Source organism: Condylostylus longicornis, unplaced genomic scaffold, assembly GCF_029603195.1.
Source record: "Condylostylus longicornis isolate FDR11 unplaced genomic scaffold, ASM2960319v2 ptg000010l, whole genome shotgun sequence".
NCBI lineage: Eukaryota > Metazoa > Arthropoda > Insecta > Diptera > Dolichopodidae > Condylostylus > Condylostylus longicornis.
The window spans coordinates 6,093,872-6,111,547 of NW_026577979.1; the positions used below are offsets into that span (position 1 = coordinate 6,093,872).

The 17,676-nt window shown below is 23.0% G+C and overlaps 1 long non-coding RNA gene and 1 other non-coding gene across 2 annotated transcripts in view; both read left to right on the plus strand.

Moving 5' to 3' along the window:
- The first annotated feature begins 243 nt into the window (after positions 1 to 243).
- The window catches only part of LOC129619148 (uncharacterized), a 133,139-nt gene continuing 115,706 nt past the window's right edge, over positions 244 to 17,676 (plus strand). The window contains exon 1 of the long non-coding RNA XR_008697846.1: positions 244 to 339. This is a non-coding gene — a long non-coding RNA (uncharacterized LOC129619148). The remainder of the gene's footprint in view (positions 340 to 17,676) is intronic.
- On the plus strand, positions 8,164 to 8,255 carry Trnai-uau (transfer RNA isoleucine (anticodon UAU)). Its single transcript is given in 2 exon segments — positions 8,164 to 8,201; positions 8,220 to 8,255. It is a non-coding gene; the product is annotated as a tRNA-Ile (tRNA).

The following is a 17,676-nucleotide window of genomic DNA, read 5'->3' on the forward strand; positions in this document are numbered from 1 at the left end:
TAAATACAAAAATGAATATTCTTAATTAAATAATTTAAGTATAAATAAATATAATTAAAATAATTATTTAATTAATTAAAAATTCAATATAAATACACATAATTTGAATCTAATATACATACGTAAGCACATTATATACCCTAACTATAGTATATAACATAATAATATTTTATTAATGTACATAAATCTAAGCACATTTTTTTAATTAAAAACTAAATAAAATATTATATAAAAAAGTATATATATATATATATATATATATATATATTTAATTGTTAATTATTGAATAATATTATAATTGATAAATTGAGAGAATAAAAAGGAATAGAATAGAAAAATGTAAGTAAAATTTAAAAATTTCTTTTTATACCCCATACATAATACGAAATGTATAACAATATTGAATTATATATTTATATTTTTAACCTACTTTCTTCAACACAACCTATATTTTAATATGTATAGTATAAATAATATTATAATTTTTGTTATAATTCTATATAATGAAAATAAGTAAACATATAAACTGGGACTGTATATACTCGTAATGCAATAAATAATGTAATGTAGTTCTAATAATAACATCATGTACCTATTTATATTTGTATATAATTTCATTATAATGCTGACCTTTCTTAATTTGTTGAGAGACATAGGTACAGTAAAAGGTGTAGTGTGGTGTGGTGACTACTGTGAAGAGAATCTCATATTCTTATATTCTCTTACTACACATTTATTATAATTAAATTATATGTATTAAACATAAATGGTCGTACATTTTCAAACTCTGAATCTGGAATATTGTTTTTTTTTGTGTTATTTAATTTTTTATTGTTATTATTTTGTTTCAGACAATTAATTAATATTTTGTATATATATACGAATATAATGTAAATATACAACATTAATGTGTTATTCAGATGGGGGGAGAGAGAGAGAGAGAAAAAGAAACAAAAACGAAACCAAATTTACCACATAATACTACTTACTTATATTAATTTGTTAATATATGTATGTTATATCATAGTATTATGTATGTTACATTCATACACACATATTGATATAAATAAATGTATAACAATTACCCTTCTAATTTTAATAAAGTAATTCAAATTTTTTTTTGTTTCTTTTTATTTTATTGTAAATTTTTATTTTTATACCCTGCACTTCGTGAAGGGTATATTAACTTTGGTATGGAGTTTGTAACTACTTGAAGGAATCATCTGCGGTATGGACATATATATATATTCTTGCTCAGCGTAAAATTCTGCGTCGATTTAGACATGTCCGTCTGTCCGTCCGTCCGTCCGTCCGTCCGTCCGTCCGTCCGTCCGTCCGTCCGTCCGTTCGCACGATAACTCAAAAACGAATAATGCAATCGACACCAAACTTTCACAAGTTTTTTCTTTTGTGCCAAGGACGAGCCCTATTGTTATTGGACTAATTCGGACAACGGGTTCGGGTAGCTGCCATACAACTCAAAGAGTTTATTTTAAATATTTCAAAAACTAATAAAGCTATAAATATAAAACTTTGTATACATGTGTCCAATTATATTCTACACATGCTCTAAAAATTATAATGGGATAGCTGCACCGGTTCGGGTGGCTGCCATACAACTCCAACAGCAAATTTTTTATATTCGGCAAAATAATAAAGTCAGATTCATAAAACTTGGCAGTCATGTGTCCAATTATAGGTCAAATATACTTCTGAAGTTTTAGAGGAATTGCTTTACAGGTTCGGGTACCTGCCATACAACTCCAGAAGCTAATTTTAAATATTTGGAAAAATAATAAAGTCAGATTCATGAAACTTGGCAGTTGGATGTCCGATTATAGATCAGATATATTTGTGAAGTTTTAGAAGAATTGCTTGACAGGTTCGGGTACTTGCCATACAACTCCAGAAGCTAATTTTAAATATTTGGAAAAATAATAAAGTCAGATTGATGAAACTTGGCAGTTGTGTGTCCAATTATAGGTCAGACATATTTCTAAAGTTTTAATGGGATTGCTTGACAGGTTCGAGTAGCTCCCATACAAGTCTTAAAGCTTATTCTTAATATTTGGAAAAATAATAAAGTCAGATCCATGAAACTTGGCAGTTGTGTGTCCGATTATAGATCATATATATTTGTGAAGTTTTAGTGGAATTGCTTGACAGATTCGGGGACTTGCCAAACAACTCCAAAAGCATATTTTAAATATTTGGAAAAATAATAAAGTCAGATTCATGATACTTGGCAGTTGTGTGTCCGATTGTAGATCAGATATATTTGTGAAGTTTTGATGGAATTGTTTGACAGGTTCAGGTACTTGCCATACAACTCCAAAAGCTAATTTTAAATATTTGGAAAAATTATAAAGTCAGATTCATGAAACTTGGCAGTCGGATGTCCAATTATAGGTCAGACATATCCGTGAAGTTTCTACAGAATGACTTCACAGGTTCGAGTAATTGCTACACAATAACGAAAGGTGCAGGGTATTATTCAATCGGTTTATACCGACTGAAACGTTTTTACTTGTTATTATACACTTAGTTACATATATAATATTCTAAGTTTATGGTGTATCATCTTATAAAATAACACTTATGTGACAAAATGTTATAACTCAAAATAATCGATATTGAGAAAATTTGAGAGAAAATGTTTTTGATTTTGAAAATAAAGGAAAGTAAAATCCAAAATAATTTTCCCGATAGAATACGTTGATTCTTAAATCTATCTATTAATATATATATAGATATATATATATATATATATATTGATATCTATAATATATATATTCTATATTTTATATAGAAGATATAGATAAGTAAACACTTGAAATTTTTATTAATCTTAAGACCTGAGAAATCGAATTTTTTTAAGTCAATAAACTTTTGTCGCAAGGAGATGATATATACATATTATTGTATATTGTAATATATTTCATAATGTATATAATAATGTACTATATGTATATAAGTATCTTATGTATGTATACCACATTTTATTGTTTGTATAGAATATAGACTATATAGAAATTAAAAAAGAAAAGAATTAAGAAGAAAAACTGCGAAAATTTTTCGGTCTTTTTTTTCTTTTTTACTTTTTTATGTCATCTTCATTAGGTTAATATGAATTAATATGCTATTCAAAATTATTTATACATATATGGCCATGTGTATGTATATTATGTCAACATAATATTATATATAAAATTGTGTATGCATTATGTAAGTATTATAAGGAACAGAGTGTAAAAAATTACCGACAATGCCTTTATAGTAGAAAATAATGAAGAGGCATTGGTACATAAATTTAATATACACATTATTATGTATACGTATGCAAGAACATGTTAATATACATAATATATAAATATACATTTTATACAAGTATGCAAGTATAGTATAAATTTCAGTATTCTATACAAAAATTTTAATACGAAATAAAAAAATCATAAAAATAGAAGAACAAAAAAGGAAAAGAAGAGAAAATGAAGAGAAAATATGAGAAGAAAAAAAAATTAAAAAGGATTTCTGTTAGAATTTTTTTTTTTTTGGTACTTTTTTGTTTCCTTTTGTTTTTATTTTTATTTCACTCCATCGTTCTTCTCCAAAAATAGTAGTAGCGCTACTAGTACATAGTTTGTTTATTATTGTTATTATTATTATGGTGATTGTTGTTGCTCTCTTGTTATTCATTTTTTATATTGTTATATTACTATATCCGCCATATTATATTCAACTGTTCTTAAGCGTTTTATATTATTATTTGCGAAAAATTTCATATTTTCTTGTTCTTATTTTGTATTTTTTTTCATTACTTTATTATTTGATTTTTTGCCGTTTTTTTTTTTTGTTTATTATTTTATTATTTTTTTTTCTGTTATCTTATATTTTCAACATACACTATAATATAATGTAAAAAGATAATATTTTATGAATTCGTTTCACGGTTTTATGGATCTAAAATAAATAAGCAACAACAAATAAACAAAAAAAAATAGTAACTGTATACATAATATACAAATTTACTTATTATAGTATAACAAATATTATACAATGTTATAAATAATGCTATATTATGTTAAAGTACATACAATAATAAATTTTGTGTACATATATTATATAATAATATAAGTGTGTCAGTATGTTAAGACGCTAATAATAATAATAATAATAAAAACAATAATGAAGAAAATAAAATTAAAATTATAAAAATACTAGGTTAAAGTATAAAAGAATTCTTATATTTCTTATACACATATAATGTATGTATACATTAGTATATTTTTGAGAATAAAAATAATTTTTTCTTGTTATTTTAATTTCTCACAATTATAGACCATACCTATACTTTTTGTCTGTATAAATTAGTATTAAAATATGTATACTATATACTAATGTATGAGAGTATATTTTGAAAAAATACTCAAAAACTTTTTGTTTATTTTGCAGTATGATGCTCTTTCTATCTTTTAAAAGCAAATATTTTTATTTTTGTACTTCTCTGGTTGAATGGTATACTTTAGTATAATATGTGCTATAAGTACATACTATACATCATATTATTACATGGGATGTGTATGTGTATACAATATGTAATAATATGAAGTAAATGAACTAATAATTTTAAAAAGTGAATTCCTATAGGTATATTTTACTTGACGATTACATTGTATGAATAATTTTTGTAAAAAATAAATTAAAATAATATGCATGTATGTAAATTGTAATTTATATAAATTAGTAGTTTACGTAAAATGTTAAATAATCATTATGAATAATTTCATACCGGATAAAAGATGTCCGAAATGCAAAATATAAGGGAAACATTTTAGGCAATTAAAAAGTTATATAGGAAAATTTCCTATTTCCTAGTTATTTGGGAAATCTTAAATTTGAAATTCTCTTAAAAAATGTAATTTTTTTGCTACATTTTCTCTTATAAAAATTTCTCGTGTATTTGAACTATAGGTATAGTATATGATAGAGCGTGTAACCTGTATATAAATGAGCTATCAAATTTCTGTAAGAGCGAAAATGTGTTTAAATAATCGCCCTCTGATACAAAGGCCCACCCTTATAACTAAACTAAATTAATTAGTATCTTTAAATTATCAACTTAAAATTTCTCCTAAATTTATGCAAAATTATATGGTAAGAAAAATATATTTCGGTAAATTGTTTTCTTTATTTAGATTTAAAGGTTTGTACGAGATTACGATTTCTAAGTTTAAATTTGCTAAAGAGAAATGTGTAAAATTATAAATAATTGGTTTGATCGTCTATACATTTTTGTTATTAAAATTTACTCTTTTACCACATTTTACTATTTCTATTTTAAAATGCAAACTTTAATAAATTTTTTGCATTGTACATGAGAATTCCCAGTAAATTTTTTTGATAGTTTTCATGGTACTCAATCCGAAATTTTAAGTAAATAATAAAAGCATACTCTTTTTATATAACTACACATTTTTCAATAGTTAACATTTTTGAATGAAATTTCTTTTAATAATTTTACGAAAAATTGGTGAAGTAGTCAATATTATTTTGTTTCGAGCTTAAATTTGTTAAATTATGAATTGCTTATTTTAACTTAAACTATAGTCGTTTATTAATCGAATATTAAATCAAATTTCTAAATATTCAGAGAAGTATTTTTTTTTGTATAATTAATACAAGAATATTAAACTTTACACATGAATCTTTTGACATCTTGTAGACTACACAAATATTATCAGAATCAATGTTATAAAATAAAAACTTTCAGGAAAAATATGTGCTTACATAAGTTCTATATTATTCAAATTGATCATTTTTGTTTTAAATATTTAATAGCGGAAGTCAATTTAGAGGTAGTTATATAATAGTTTTGTAATTATTATTTATAGTTGTAGACAGCAAGACAGAACATACAATATTTTATTAATACATCTTCCATCATTTTTATAATATTCTCATAGTTACACGTGCTTCATTAATTTAATATGTAACATGTAACAGTAATAATATAATATGTATGTGTATGAACACAAAATAATCTTATATTTCTATTATATCAGTACTCTTTATATAAGCATTCACATAATAATATGTACATATATATTGTATAAGTATATGATTATTAAAATTAAAGTACAATAAATTTTGTAAGAATTATTTATTAATGCAATACAATCACTCACGCTACTCAAAGTTCTCTTAACATTTTCTTAGTTTACTTGACTTCTGCTTATGTAATAAGTACATACAATATCTATATATATTCATATTATTTAATTATAGAGACATTTATATGCATACACACGGGTTCAAATAAATATGAGTAGATTAAAGCGTACGTAAAACCAAGAGGATTTTACAATTTTTTTTTTTTTTACCCTAGAATATATTTTATAACATTAACATTTTTATTTGGGTAACCTTGAAAATAATTAAGGAAAACTTTTAGGAAAGATAAATTATTTTGATTTAGAATTTAATCTATGATAAATTGGGTAATTTAAATTTTTGGTAAAAAGTCTATTTTATTATTATTATATTATTTTATATTTAAACCATGCAGTTAAAATATAAAATTGTAAAATTTATGAAGGAAATGTAAAAAATTTAAAGATTAAAATGTTATATGTACGAGTATATAGTAAAATATCTGTATTACACTCTTATATTGAATGTATATACTATTTCGTATAGATATAGAGAAAGAATGTTATGTTTGTATAATTTTATATAGCTTTTAATATTAAATGAGAAACATAAGATTGATTTTTTGAACTCTTAAAATATTGTTGAGAAATATTTTCTTATTGTGTTCTTTTTTTTTTTTGTTTTTTAATAATAACAGATAGTAAATTAATATTTTTAAAATTGATATTCGTTGCAAAAAAAAACAATGAAAATAGGGAACAATGAATCCTTTTTTTATATTGATTTATTCCGGAAATACTATTTATTTTTCTATTTTTAGATGCATATAGAGGGTGATTCAGTAATCAGCGCTTTTATATTATACCATCGTTAAAATTGGTAAAACTTTTGTTTGAAACCAGGTTTTAAATTTCAGGAGTTTCCGAGATAAAAGAATTTACACGAATATTTTCATAAAATTTCAAGTTTTTCGCAAAATATTTTTATTTCCAATTTCCGTTCCGAAAAAATTAGAAGCTTCAAGTGAACACAATTTGCAAAATGTTTTATATAGGGCCTTGAAATCAACATCTTTTCGGTTTTTATACTTTATATACTCGAAATATTCAGTATTTCAATTTCAGAAACAAATGAAATTTTTCCATATTTACGTATTTTTTGTAGTAACCACTCTGTAAAAAGTGAAGTATTATAGTATCAGATATAATTTTCATCAACAAGTATCAGAAAAAAAAAAATACGAATGAAAATTTTAAAATATAAAATGTTAAGAATTTTTATGGGAAATTGTTTACAAAATAAAGGGCTGCTGTTACAAAAATCTTGTTATATTTTAATTATTATTGGAAAACTTTTTCTCTTATTTTCTTATTCTTCATGGTTTTCTATTTTTCCGTTTTTTTAATTGGATACTTCAATATTTTTTCGTCTTATATTTTCTCTTTCCTATGTCTTATAAATTTTTGATTAATTGAGTAACTCAATGTTCATCAATCAATATAAAATTTTCAGGAACAAAATTTTCTATACATTATTTAATTGAGTGAAATTAGTTTTTTTTTATTATTTTCATATTTAATTTATTTTCCTCTTTTATAATATTGAATTTAATAGCATAATAATAAGTTATATAATAGTAGTATATAGTATAATGTTAAAATATAATAATTATTATTGAGAGCTTTTTCTCTTATAAAAAATTAATGTTCAACATTGTAATTTACTCAAGTATATAAAGTATAAGTACTATCATGTCAGTAAAATTTCATTAAAAGATTTGTAGCGTTTTTCAAAAAAAAAAAAAATATTGATTACAATTGTAAAAGGAGAGCACCTACATTTGATTTATTTCGACAAAAAAAAATTATTTTTTTTTTTACAGAACATTGTAAAGCTATGACTTTAATAGGGCATCATTAAAATGTTTACATAATTTCAAGTGTACAAACTCGTTTATTTTTTGAAGCTTAACTATTAATTTAAAATTAACTTTGAATATATACGTAGTTGTGGGCTCCAGTGGCGCAATTGGTTAGCGCGCGGTACTTATAAACAGTATATGTTGAGCTATGCCGAGGCTGCGAGTTCGATCCTCGCCTGGAGCAAGTGTTTTTTTTTTACAACTTTTTTTTTTTAAATTGTTTTTTTTTGTTTTTAATAAAAAAAAATGAATGCTGTCAATATTTTTTTTTACAATTCTAAAATTTTAAAAAAATTTTTTTCTCTATAAAAATTCTATACAGAACTTTTTCAATTCAAACCACTTTTTATAAAGTGCTTTGATTAGGAAATCTGCAGCTAACTGCTTATAGGAATTCGAAATTAATATTGTAGAATTGTTATGGTGTTTAACTTACATTAACGCCTCGACGTGTTTGAAGTTTTTAAGCACATAATTCATAATTTAAGCCCTGAATTCATATAATCACGTATATATGACGAGAGAGAAGGATTATTAATATTATTATATGATAAAATGTTTAAACTTAATTTAAGAGAAAATTTACACTATTAACTCCAAAGAAATATATTGTAATTTTCTTTGGAAATAAGGTAAATTTTGTGCTCTGAAGATAGTGCGATTTTCACTTTAGTTTTATTTTTTTTATTCTTTTGAATGAATTATCAATTAATTGAATTAATTTTGATTTCATAAATTTATATGTAAGAAATCAAGCGTGAAATAGAAAAAAACAAAATATTATTTTAAAATTATTTTCACTTGATAGCTATTCGCCAATAATGTAAACATTCATAAAATAAAAAGGTAAAACAGATAAGGTACATAAGATAATTTCTTTATAAGCTCTTTCTAAATTCACATGTGTGTATATCTGCACTATTTGCTCTACGTACACTTTGTGAAGTGATTTAAATCACTTATTGAATTCTTTAATAAACGCAGCTTTTGTATATATTGTACATAAAAATTTTTTGTAGTTCATAAATCGCATTGGGTTCAGCATTTGAAACTAAAACTTTTGAAGGTGAATTAGATAAGAATGAAAAATTTGCAAAAAAAACGACATAAGCTTCCATTATTTATAGTTCGTTTTGTCCAATTTGCATATAAGAAAAATTTTCAGAACATCAGCGGTAAATTATTTAAAATGTCCGCAAATATTATTAATTTAATTGTTTTTGAATATTATTGAAAAAAAATTTAGTTGAACAGTCAAAATATAAAAGTATGGTAACATCTTTTTTAAAAAAATGTGATATTTTTTTTATATAAACTTAACACACTTGAACGAAAATACACACGTTAAATATTACTCTTATATGCGTATTTCGATGTGAATTGGAATGCAACACTTAAAATATTCTAAAAATTTTGAACATGAAAAATTAAATTTGTTTGAATAAAAAAGTTTTCAACTCTAAAATTTATTTCACTTTTCAAAATATTTTTCAATAATCGAAAATTTGTTTACCATAAACAAGTCATAAATTTCAGCAACAGAAGAAAAAATAAGATAAAATAAATATTGCTTTTTATTTAATATTCCAAAAAAAAAAAAATTGAGCATGTCCTTTATTTAATTTTAACATTGAATTCGGTTTTTTTTGTGTTCATATTCATTTTGTTTATGTTTTAAAAGTAGAAAAGAGTTTTTGCATATCTATTTTGGTGTGTAGGTTTTGTTATACGAGTACACAAATTGTACATTTTATAGGTACATGAAATTATTTGTTGCACGTCATATAGGCTCTAGTGAAAACTTATTATCATTATTTTTATAGTTTTCACATAATAAACATGATTGACGATACAATGTTAGAGATATTATATAATATGTATGTGAACATGACGAAAATTAGAGAAAAAAAAGCATTTTTATTTTATTATTAAAATTACTGGCATTAAATTTGAAAATTATTTTGTGAATTGTACTTGTTTACCAATTGTATGGTATTCATACCATATGTGTCTGTAGATATATATATATATAATGTGTGCCTGTGCAAATTATAAAATTGAATAAAATAGTAGCTAAATAATAAAATAAATAGCTAACTGGTTTTATACTTAAAAATTAAGAAAGAGAATAAATTTTGCTCCCTAAAAGTATGCAATTTTTTTTTCTTTAAACAGTTTTTTTAAAAGCCACAAACTTTTAAGAAAATTTTTAAATTTAACTCAACTTTGCAAATATAATTCTTACGCTTTCTTATAATACAACTATTTCAATTTTACACAAAAGAGATTCGTTCGATCTTAAGAAACTGATAATTTCGTGAAGTAAAATCGGTGAGCAAATACAAAATTAAACACGTGTATGATATGGTAACGACCATTATCTATATATGTACTGAACCATACTCGACAGTTTAAAAACATTTGATTTTGATAACTTGAAACTTATAGTTTAGCGGATATTTTAAAGAAGTTTCAATCACAATAAAATCATTTTATTCTGAAGGACTTTCACTTTACTTAAATTCCTTAAAAAAAAAACATAACAAGATAAAAGTTAATTTAACCTACATTTATTATATAAATTTAAAATTAATTTAGTAAAAGAAAGTGAAACATTCTTATAAAGAAAAATTTTATATGTAGGTTACGATCTAGATTTTTTTTCTAAAATTACATGAAAGAAAAAAGAAATTCTATTTATGTATGTCATTCTGTTAATTTAAAATTTTATTCTACTTATGTATTATTATATATAGAGTAAAATGATGCCTTGCGGATACTCTTTTAAATGTCACATAATATTTTAAAATATGTCTTTTCTAAGTATAAAATAGAATTTTATGCAGGAAAAATAACCCTATGCTATATATGAATCATTTTATCATTTTAATATATTATTTTTACTGTGGCATCAGTATAACATCGCTATGCAATATATGTAGATACGTTCATGCAGAAGTATATCGCGGTCATTGAGAAAATCAATATTATATACCTTGGGTTGGAATATAAGGAAAATTTTTCAAAAGCGATTTATTTTTGAAAATTTTGATAAGTTTTGAGGAGAAATGCTCATAATATTCTTTTGATCTTTATAAACTTTTGAGAATAAAATGACGTAATAGCATTAATATTAATATGTAAAAGTGTTTGTAGGGTTTGGTTATGTATAGGATAAGAAATAGTTTCATAGATTTTCATAATGGTCTTTCTACAATTTTTGTTAAATTTAAATAGGTAATTGTTTTATATTTTTTGGCATAAAAACTGACAAGATGGTTATTTTTTGCCTTGATATTATTTTTGAATAAATATTTTTGTAAAATTTTAGAATTTATATATAAATAACTCGATATTAAAAATAAAATAAACTGCTTATAACAGAAAAATTTGGTATAATTTTAGAACAATATCGTACCTTCACAAAATTTTTTTGATTAATCGATATTTAAAATTTTTGCCATTATGTTATTATCAGAATAAATTTGTGTATTACACTACATTTTATATTAATTTGCAAATTGCATAGCTCCTACAAAATTATTGTTGAAATTTTTGAATTCTTTTAATAGTTAAAAAAAGCAAATAAATTTCAGGGGCCTTATTATACTATTCCGATTTTCGTAATCGGAAAAATGGTAAAATAGCACCAATAAATTTGTATAGTACCATACCTTTCCATTTCTGCAAATTCAAAAATAGTTTCACGAAAATCGAATTACGTAGTAAGGCCCCAGAAGATGACAATTTTTTCGATATTTAAGAATCGTCTTTAAGAAATAGAGATTTTAATTAATTTGTGATTTTCCTACACAGAATAAACAGCCTATACAGAACGATTAAATTCCTTCTACCATTCTAATTTTAACCATGAAATATCAAATAATTAATAAAAATTAATTTTATTCCCTTTATCCTGAAATCACTCTGTAAATCAAAAAAAGTTTATAATTTGAAAATTATTTATGAATACAAGAAAGAAAATATTTTCATAAGTGTAATAATAAAAATATATTTTATATCCTGTTATCCTTTATATTTCTTTGCATAATAAAAATTTATTTAAAAGATTAAATTGAATTTTTATCACATTATACAAAATAGGTGTGTGTGTGTGGTTTGTGTAGAGAAAAATAAAGATTTATTGAAATAATAAAATAAATAATTGAATAAATATGTCACCAATATAAAAAGAAAGGGCAACCACCGAAGATAAGGAAGTATGTATTTATATTTTTTTATTTGGTACAAATTAGGATATTAAAAAATAGATGAAAGAGGATATTTTTTTATAGATAATAATTTTTTATTTGAAAATTGTTTTAAAAATAACTTGGATTTAAAAATACCTACACAATATTTATATTTTTTTCTACTATTTTTCTTATTTTAATAGTGATGAATTTTTTAAAGAAAATGTAAAATTTTTATAATTTAATTATTCGGAAAAATTAAGCTTGGGTCTAAATTTTTTAATTCTGATAAGGTAAAGCTAATAAATGCATTACGAATATTTCGTATTAGAATCGCAAAGGGAGAGAGTGGTAGAGGAGAGGAGATGCTTCAATTAAAACTTTTAAATAATCAAAATGCATAATAAAAATTCTGGTTTTGAATGAAAATTTAAGTGAATACGGCTAAAATAAAGTACACTGAAGAGAGTACAGGGTTATGTAATGCCGGATATTATCCCTGGATATTATTGAAATGAAAAAACTGTAATAAAACTCCTGATTTACGATTTATAACTCTCAAAACAAGTTTTCAAGCCTAATTTGATTTACTCATATGATAAAGTTAATAAAAAAAAGTATAAAACAAAAGTTTCCTTTTCTATTAAAATTTTTTACTTTTTAATATTAATTTTACTCCCTATTTAAATTCCTTTTCTGTTTCTATTTTCTTCACTCTTTTTTTAATTAATGCCACCAAATATTTGACGAAAATTACCATCAAGTTACTGTAGGTGTATTTTTAGAGAAAAATTTTTTCAAAGAAATTTTTAACTATAAGACCGTAAGGAGGTGTTTGCCGAAAATAACTTTATCACAAATTTATTTTCCATTTTAAAATATTAATAAACTTCCTTTTCAAATGTGTCTATAACTCTCATCTTAAATTAGAGAAAGAAGCAATTTTGTTGAAAAAATGTGTTCGTTTTTTTGAAAAATAACTCTTAGTAAGAACTTTGAGTAAAAACTATAACTCTTACTCGCACTTCAAAGAGAGCAAAAAAATTTCAAATACTATTGACAATATTTTTTTTATGGTATTATTGCTGTAATAGCGGCATACTCGTATTACCTAAGTAAAATAATTTGTTTAAAATAAATGTACATTAATTTCCTCTTTCTCACATTTACAGCTTTGATTCTCATAGAATCAAAGTTAATAAAACTTTTAGAAAATAATTTTTAAATTCTAAGCAAAACCGAAAGAAGTTTGTTAAAAAATTAAAAAAATATATAAAGATTAACATCAACTTCATATTCAAATTTAAGTTTACAATTTGTGGTGTAAATTTTGTTCTCAATTGCTTTTGTGAACGAATTGCTCTTGCGAACAATTAAGAAAAATTTCTTTCGGATCACAATCTAATTTTTTCTAAATTTATTCAAGATCAAAAAAATCTCCAACTGTACTACACTAAAGCTTACTTAACTAATTCTTACGAAATTTCCATGTTTTTCCATTCAGTCTAATTTCGTAATAAATATTCTAAAACGTAATAAATTATTCTCTTATACACCATGCACAACATTTTAATTTTAATTATTTATTCTATAATTATTATTATTTTAATTTAACTAAAATGTCAACTGAAGGTTATCAAAATATAGTACTCAAACAAAGCAAAAAAAAAAAAATTAAAAAATATTTTAGATCCTTTTTTTTTTTTTGTTAATTAATTCCGGTATACGCATAAAAAATATAAAAAAATATACACAACACATACATAATATCCAAGTGTGGTTAAATTGAATGCAATTTTCAAAATGACCATATAATATTTTTAATGTATTCCCTAAATAAACATTAAAAAACATAAAATCATATTTAATTTATAATTTATATGAAAAGCGATCATTTTCACATTCCGTTAAGAATTATTTGGTTGGAAAATATTTCTAGTATATTAATTATAATTATATTTAATATATAGGTGGGGAGAATTATTAAGAGAAGAGAAAAAAAAAATAAAATAATTAAACGTGAATATTTTTTTGGTATGCATCTCATAAATGCAAGGAAGCACAATTTTTTTCTTTTTCACATTCATTCATATTTTTTTTTTTTAATTTAATTAAAACGCTCGATAAAAATTAAATAAATAAAATTTTTATTCTATATTTGACCATGATATGCACACGTCGACTTATATTTCAAAGAGAATTTTGTATTAATAGGTAGGTACCTCCAATCGTTAGATAAAAAATTTTTTTTTTGAAATATGTTTGAGCACACAAAACACACACCATTTGAATAACATATTATAGGTGAGTAATATGGGTATAGCTAGCTACTCCTCGCTATATAATGCATTTATATCCTACCTTTGTGTATGTGTTTTTGTTTATTAACATATGCATGATATACTCGTGTAGTGAGGATAAGTAAGTGAGGACGTATGTATTGGCATTAATGAATGTTAAATGAATTCTGACGCATAATAAATGAGTTTTATATAAAGGCACGTTTTGTTGGTAAAAGAATAAATTTTCACATATATTTTTTGTATGCAATATTCAATTTTGACCTATTTGAAACACATATTATGTGCATATGTGAAAGATTAGAAATTAATGTAGTATTTATTAGGATCGTGGTGTTATTTATTTGATGATTTTTGTTTTTTTTTTTTTTGTTAATAGAAAATACTAATTTTCTTTTGACGCATTATTGAAACAAGCAATTTATCATTATAATGGTGAATTGCATATATGTAGGTGCAAAATAATTAAAAATAATGCATATTTTTTATATACGTTATAAGCGTATGTATACAAGTTTAATGAGGTTATATAATGTATATTATTGAAATTTAACCGCAGCTTTATAGTGTAGTATAGGTTCTTTGATACCATTTCATAAATTTTAATTTTTTTTATTTATGCACGTTTTATTTTTTGCTACGTAGAACTGCTCTAATAGAATAAAAAGGATAATACTTGGTAGGTATTTTAGTAGGCATTATAATTATTAAGTTTCAAAATAAACTACATCATTTTTATGGTTAATGTGCGTTGATATCCACCTTAGTAGTTTGGTATTTTATAAAAATGATCAATTTGTATATTTTTTTTTGATAAATGTCCTGTTCAACAATATTCATATTATAATTGTTTTCAAATGCAGTTGTGAAAATGAACCAAAATTTGAAATATTTTGGTGTTATAACGCATTTAATCATTAAATTTTCCATTTAAAATGTGCTTGGTGGGTTGAAAAAATATTCTATGTTTTTATTTATTAGAAATTATCGGTGTTTATTCAAGGAAACCTGTTCTGTATATTTATTATTATCTCAAATGATTTATAATTATAATACACAATGCAATCTATACTATAGTTATTAAGAATTCTGTTCGTTAAATCATATTATACTTGGAATTAAGGAGACACACATCTAATAACCAATTGATGGAAACTTATAACAATACTACTAATAGAATGAGGAAATATTAAAACAAATCTTTCCCATTTCGTTGGAATATATGTACTTAAATTTTCGCAATTTTAAACGGAGATTATGTAGAATAATAATCCCAAAACAATCATAAAAATCCAGACAAATGAAAAGCATTTCATGCAGTTTATTAAGGAACATACTTTTATTATATTTTCATCTGTTAATACAGTAAAACATGATCACATAACGTTCTCAGAGGCAGCATATTAATTGAGTAAAGTACAAGCCAGGGTTGAAAAAAGACTAACAAACAGTCTTCACTAAGAAAACACTATGTTACTATTTGCATTTTCAAGCGCACAATTAATGATAGTTGCTACAGCATATCAAAGAACACTATCATTGCTATTAAACATCTTATTAGACGGTTGTCATAACAGCAATTTAAATTCGTTATAACAGTGAAATCAGAATATCAAACTTATTTTAAATATTTTCAAATAAATTGAAATATGAGTTGATTGTGTCCACAATTTTTATAATAAATTTTATGTTTTATGGGTATTACTCGAACTAAAAGGAATGTATAATAAATTTAAGACGATGTCTGACTCTTGCATGATACGAGATGAACTATGAATATAGCGCGTTGAAAATTATTGTCATTGTTGAAGGAATTCACAATATAGTGAAGAAAGATATATTATAGAACTTTTAATAAAGAAGAATATATACTTTATTAGATTTAATGGAAATTTTGCAGATCGGTAAAAACTATTGATGACAAACTAATTTTTTGCTCTAATATTAATGAACGGGAGTAATTCTGTAGGACTTATTCTACTCATTTGTTAAAATAATAATTTTTTTTTGAGAAACATTGTGTAAAATATGGTTAAATAAATTAGCTATATTATTTTGAAGAAAAAAAATTTTTTTGATAATATCAATTTTAATTTTTTACACTAAATTTTACACTCAAATTATTGTAATACTACAAATGCGAAAATCATGAACAATTTTTAGACGTCCCTGTAGTTTACTTTTTCAAAATAAACTAAAAATTGTACAAAATAAGCAAGTAGAAAAAATAAGCCGAAGAATCAAAATGAACTTAGAAATTTTCTTAAAAGAATTCTCACAATATTGGTAAAAGTTACTGTGGTGAGTTTTTCAATAAAAGTGACCAAATCAATATTGGAATGACTATTGTACTCAAAACAATTAACACAATGCAAATTCAATTTCACTAAAATTTCTCATAATTTTATTTTAAATAGAAACAAAAAGTAAATATAAATTTAAAATTTAATTCCAGTGCTAACCAAAGAATTACGAGTATAAGAAAAAAAATTTTTTTTAATGAGAACGTAATTAATACCATTTTTTTTTGATACTTTTTCTCCTATTTACTAATTAAATGAAAAGGATCAAATTTTCTTCATTAATTTCACAAAAATATTAAAAACAAAATGGCATCCTATTTTTTTCCGATTATTCAAACATATAATTGAAAATTTATTTAAATTATTTAAATAAATATTTATTTATTTTTTTCTCTTGAATCTTTCAATATAAATATGTAGACATGTATTTACTATGTACATTATGATTATTGCATAATTTGTGTGTATTTATTTAAATAATTATACAATAATTTTTTTTCAATACTATGAAATTTATTACTTACTATGTTAAATTTGAATCTTTGTTTTTTTTCTTGTGAATATTAACTCAATGTATAAATTTCCATATAATATTTATATTATAAATTAATTTAAAATTAATATTGAGCAGATATTTTAATCATATTACAGTCAAGGCATTTAAAATGAAAATATTTAATGAAAATTTAATTACACTATCGAAATTTTTTTGTTTATTTAATTTTAATTATGAAAACAGATCAGGTTTTTTTATTTAAAAAAAATATTATTTATTAAGATTTGTTAATAATGAAAATAGTTTGATTGAA